Below are 6000 nucleotides of genomic sequence, written 5' to 3'. Positions count from 1 at the left end.
GCTTTGTATGCGAGAAAGCCATCGCTTGAGTGCCATGTGCGTGCAAGGGCGCATTCGTAATAGCAGTTATTGATCATGCTCATTGGACTGTGATGTGTGTTTTGCACTCGCTATTCACAGATCCATCGCGTTAATCAGATTATCTCCAAAACAACCTGGCACGGGTGGATTTGGGCTTGACACAATGGGGATTAGCACTGTGGCGTGATAAGAGTTAATTATTTGTAAGCTCGTTTACACAAGTTATCAAAGTCATAACCTGTTTGTTTTCACCTTTAAGAATCTACTGCAGCATTTGTATAAGAGTAGGGGGAGCCTATGGTTAACGGCCCGTTTGCACTCACCCAGTATTTATACGGGGAGGAGAGGCCTATGTTTTTCTTAATAATTACTTTTTCAAAAAATGTACTTCCTATAACTTAAAATATTGTAAAGCTGAGATCGAAATTTTGCTTTTCATCATTTGAAAGTTTGCCAACCATCTATTTCATATGCTTAAGATTTCGCAATCTTTGTGCTTAGACTTTTTCGCTCCCGTGTATACTAAACCGTTTCATTCAGAGGAGCAGGCGCGGATCCAGGGGGTGGGGGGAAGGAGCGGGCCTTGCCCCCCCCCCCCCCCCGGCAAAGAAAAGAGAGACAGACAGAGAGTAAAGGAAAAGAAGGCAAAGAGGAGATAAAGGGAAGGAGAAAAGAGGAAGAAGAAAAGAAGAGGAATATCAGTAGCAATTTTTCCGCCAACAAGTTGTAGTTCCGGGGGGGGGGGGCAAAAGGCACTTGCGCCCCCCCCCCCCCACCACCGCAAGAGGGTAAGAGGACACTTTTTTTTTTTGGTCTCGAAATTTGAAAATTTGACATTTGGCTCCGTTGGGGGGGGGGGAGGTAAGGTCATCTTTTTAGGTCAGCTATGGGAATTTTTTTTTTTTTTTTAAATCAAAAAATCAAAAGGGGGGTTAGGGGGTGATGGGGGGGGGGGGTTACACACATAAAAATACCAAAGGGGGGTTTAACCCCCCCCCCCCCCCCCCCCCCCTGTGTACCCGCCTGCCTACGGTTGATTGTCAACGAAACGGAGTTATGTCTTTTGTTCATTCCGTTTGTTGCTACGGCAGGTGGCCAGTGAAGACGAATTCGTTCGATAAAATTATGGAAATGCAAGCATCACTTTAAACAAACAGAACTTTGTTATTCCTAGCTCATTTTCCCTGATTGAGGTGTCATATGAAAGGGCAGAAACTCAACTTTCTAGAAATGGGATTTTCTCTTTGAAATTCAGATACCGTCCGCCACATGATGTTTTGGTTTCCTCTCCTCAAATTAATTTTAATCACTCATTCGTGAAATATGCATTATATGAATTTCATCAAATGAAAGAGGAGGATCTAAGCTTTCTGAATATGTGTCATTTATCAACTATAATTGTGATTAAGTTATGATAAAAACATCGATAATTCTCGGTTTCGTTTTTTCTGGGACGCACTGTATAGTCTTGTTGGTAGTAACATGACCTGCCATTTTCAACGACTCTCACGAGTGACACTTTGATAAGCCTTGCTTACTCCCAGCTGGCACTCTATCCTATAATCTGTTTTTCTTTGAAAATGAAATTAGAGTCGCCAGCAATTGTAATTAAGCTTAAATTAAAATCATCGATTATTTCCCAGGCTCTCATCGTGAAACAGCTGGAAATTAGTATGTGATATGAATATAAATGGAACAATAAGCCCAAGGCCGTTATCAGCTAGAGGGGCAGAGGTTAAGTCTCCTGTACGGTGTTCGGATGCCTTCCACGGCACTGACGACGTCACTCCACCCAGCTGAGGTAAATGGGTATACCTGAAGGAACAGGCGCGCCGGAAGCAGTTTGGGATTGGATGGGCAAACGTTCCAGGGGGCTCACCTTCCTGGGGCAGTAGCGTATTAAATGAGTGTGGGGGGGGGGGGGGGGGGTAGAAGAAAAATCTGCATCAGCACAACTCTTACATGTTACATGCAGGCCCCGCGAAACGGGTTTCAAAGTGGAGTACTAACGATCAGGTAGAGTGTAGCGAGCGTAAATTGGTGTAGGGTCCAGTGGCTCTTGAGGACCCTTGTTGGGGTCCAGGGGGCAAAGCCCCCGAAAAGTTAGGGGTTTAGGTATTTAATTACGGTCAGATAAGCATCCAAGTGCCCTCTTTAGGGCCCATGGTAGGGTCCAGGGGCAGAGCCCCAAGTAACTCAGGGGTTCGAGGTATTTAATTACGGTCAGACGAGCATCCAGGGGCCCGCCATAGGGCCCCTGGTGGGGTCTAGGGGCGGAGCCCCCGTAAACTAGGGTTTTAGGCATTTAATTACGGCCAGATTAGGATATTTTGATACCTCTTTCGTGACATTGGCGGGTAACATTTTTTCTTATCTCTTTCTTTCTTTTTCTCTTTAACATTATTTTTCAAAATCCCAGAGCCCCGACTTTTTGCAGGCCCTGACATGAAGGCTTCTAAATAAGCGCCATCTATCACGATATCCACCTACAGGCCGATGGTGTTCACCTCAATGGAAGTGGAGTTATCGAACTCGCGAAAACATCATACGCCACCTACGTCAGAACTCTTCACAACTAGTTGATCATCATGTTTGGATGGCTACGAGAATATTTTTGTTAAAGGAAAGTGTTTCTAGGAGGAATGAGATTATCTATAATAATAGATTTGTTTTTATCGATGGTCATGTTCATTTCGATGAGGGTTTATTTAACAAAAATGTTTATAAGTTGCATCATATTGTTGATAAGGAAGGTAATATAAAATCTAATGAGGAATTTCAAAGAAAAGGTTTAAATAGTTTAGAAATTAGTAAAATACAACGTATTTTTCTTAGCATCCCGTCTTCATGGAAACAATTTTTAAAAAAATACTCACTCAAATATAGATAGGGAATTGGATATGGATATTATTATGTTTGAAAAGGTATATATGTTAGATCAAATAACCTCAAAAATTATATACGCTTTTTTATTAAATAAGAAAGTAGAAAAATCATATGCAGAACGACATTTAGAACAGACTTATAATATTCATGGAAAAGATATACAATTAATATTTTTAAGACTTAGAAAGTGCACATTGAATAGTAAGCTTAGAGAATTTCAATTTAAAATGCTTTATAATATTATATATACCAAATTACATTTATATAAATTTAAAATGGTTAATAGTAATTTATGTTCTTTTTGTGGTAAATATGAGGAAACTTACGAGCATTTATTTTGTCTTTGTGAGAAAGTAAAACCAATTTGGGAAGAGTGTGGGAATTCATTTAATTTAGTAGAAATTACAAATATAAATTGGAAAGGTATCCATGTAGGGATAGTTGAGTTTAACATAGGGAAGGAACAGTTATTAAATCATATCATAATTTTGATAAAATATATGATATTTATAGATAGTAAAAATAGACAAAAACCACCAACTTATTTGGAGATTAAGAAAAGATTATTAGAAAATAGAAAGGAGGAGAAGAAATTAGCTGGGGACCGAGGTACACTCACATATCATTTTAGAAAGTGGGACAATTTAGAATAGCTTCGTGCAGAATAAATAAAATAAGGACGGCGAATAGAAGCAATGAAATGGACATGGCTGATATAATGGTCGAGATTCCCACAAAATGTAGGTATGTTTTAAGTGGGTGTTTGTGTGGGTGTCTGTGCACGTGTGTGTATGTGTGTATGTAAGTAATTCTTTTTTTTTTTTTTCTTTTTTTTTTTCTTCTTTTTTTCTTCTCTTAAATGTCTTTTTATGTTCATGCCTTCTTCATGCATGCATGTTTCATGCTTTATTTGATGTAAATAGTAAAATTTCATTTGTATTATTTAGATGTGAATGTAAAATCATATTCTATATAATAATATTAACATGCAGATTATTTTATGTATTGATTTTGTTATTGTTTGTGAAAAGCAATGGAGAAAATAAAATATCATTGAAAAAAAAAAAAAAAATCATTTATCGCCGCACACCATTAGCGGAGAGCAAAGGTTCGGATCTTCCCCCGGACGGGAAATGGCGAACTTTACGCCAAGAGATCCATGGTCACAATAGGCCTACGCTATGGCCTCCAGAAACACTTTCTTAAAACAACGTCATTGGGCATAGTAGACAGTGGTGCATTTAGGCGTGCGAATGACATGTTTGTTGCACTCCTTCATAAGCTCAAAGCTGAGGGAAAGGGTGCAACAACACACAAGGAGCCTATAAGCAAGGAAGACTTTGTAGAAATTATGTCTTCTCTAGCGTTGGACCGTTCTACTCCTAAAGGTCTCCAGAACGCTGTATTCAAAAAACATAATGTTACATATGTGTAACAAAGGCAGAGAAAATGTTAAAGATCTAAAGATAGATATTTTTGACATTGCTACAGATTCCAGTAACAGGAGGTACATATTATCTTGAAAAGGACAAGATGACTAAAAATCAAAGAGGAGACAATAATGATGACACAAGAAGCCAGTGTGGTCGCATGTATGAGACAAAGGATGTAAATTGCCCTGTGAAGTTGTTTTGCGATTACATTTCACATTTGAATCCTGACTTTCCCTTTTTTTTTGGCAACGGCCAAAATCAAGAGCTCCTGAACAATGTCGTCAATGCAGGAGACGGGTACGTAACAACAACAAAGTGTTCATACTACGTGCCATTGTATGATCATCATGTTGTTGGCAAAAACGATTTGAGAACCAAAATGAAGACCATTAGCATATTGCAGCTAACTGTACACGTCAAGAATCTAAACGAACCACTGCCTTAGAGCTACAAATATCACTACATATGATGAGCACGGTTTTGAAGCAAGGCATATATCATGAGCGTCTCTGGACATAAAAGTGAGAACAGTCTTAAACATTACTCTCAAGTTGCAGAGGGACACAAAAGGCAAATGAGCTTGTGCTTAATTGTCAGAGAAATGCCACCTTAAGTCATAGACTCTGGAGCTAAATAAGGCTTGCTAGCTATTGTCCAAGACCTAGTTCTAGGTTTGGTCCTGGACCTGGTTCGACTCAAAGATCTGGTCCACCAACAGGACCACCATGAACAATAACTAGGCCACCATTGAGTCCTGTTCTATCTCATCTAACTAATGTTAGATCTACGTCAGACGTTTCAGCTCAGCCTCAGCCTCAACTTCAACCCCCCCCCCCCCCCCCCCCCCCACTCAGAGGTCGGAATGACCGCATGCGTGTTGCCAAAATGTCCGGTAAAGGGGTACTTTTCGTGCGACAAAGTCCGGCCGGAGAATTGTAAAAAAAAAGGGGTGTATTTCACTTTTCACCCGGAGATTTCTTTAAAAAGGGGGTGTTTTTCTTTTTTTTTCTCTCATCTCTTTGGACTCCTGAGAAATTATTCCGAATTTAGGGGGGGTACATTGAGCATTTTTCCTGATTTAGGGGGGTCTCCAAGGCAGGAAAAGCACGCGAAAAGCCCGCGAAAGGGGGGTTCGGAAATGTTGGCAGTCCTCAGATAGGGGGTGCTTTCAAAAAAGGGTACGAGCATATGCGTACCCTAAATTACACTGAGTGGGGGGGGGGGGGGGCCGGGACTTCAACTCGTAGATATAATAGGACTAGGAGTATAGGACCAGAGTCGGAGACTAGCGGTGAGCTCGAAGTCCAGAACCCCCAACAAGTCACACTCACAGTCACGTCACGGGACCAAATAGTCTTCGCCTCAAAGTCAAATCATGAGTTTTGTGTCAAACAAACTTGATTTTGACCAGAAAAGGGTTGTGCAGTATCACTTTCATCAGCAAGATCATTAACAAGTAGGTCTAGACGAAAACTGCTACTAAGCTTGTGTAAATATGTTGCGTTCGTGTTAGTTGAACAGCTGATTGTGACGTTTGACTCGTTAATGTTGGAATTAATTTTAAACTCCATGACATTATGGAATTGTGGGAAACAGTGAGTGACAAGTTCTGCAAGAAATGGATATAAAATTGGGTGAGTAGACAACTTTATTTCGTTAG

The sequence above is a fragment of the Strongylocentrotus purpuratus genome, unplaced genomic scaffold (assembly GCF_000002235.5).
Source record: "Strongylocentrotus purpuratus isolate Spur 01 unplaced genomic scaffold, Spur_5.0 spur5_scaffold_18, whole genome shotgun sequence".
In the NCBI taxonomy this organism is placed as follows: domain Eukaryota; kingdom Metazoa; phylum Echinodermata; class Echinoidea; order Camarodonta; family Strongylocentrotidae; genus Strongylocentrotus; species Strongylocentrotus purpuratus.
This window is presented reverse-complemented; position numbering follows the sequence as displayed.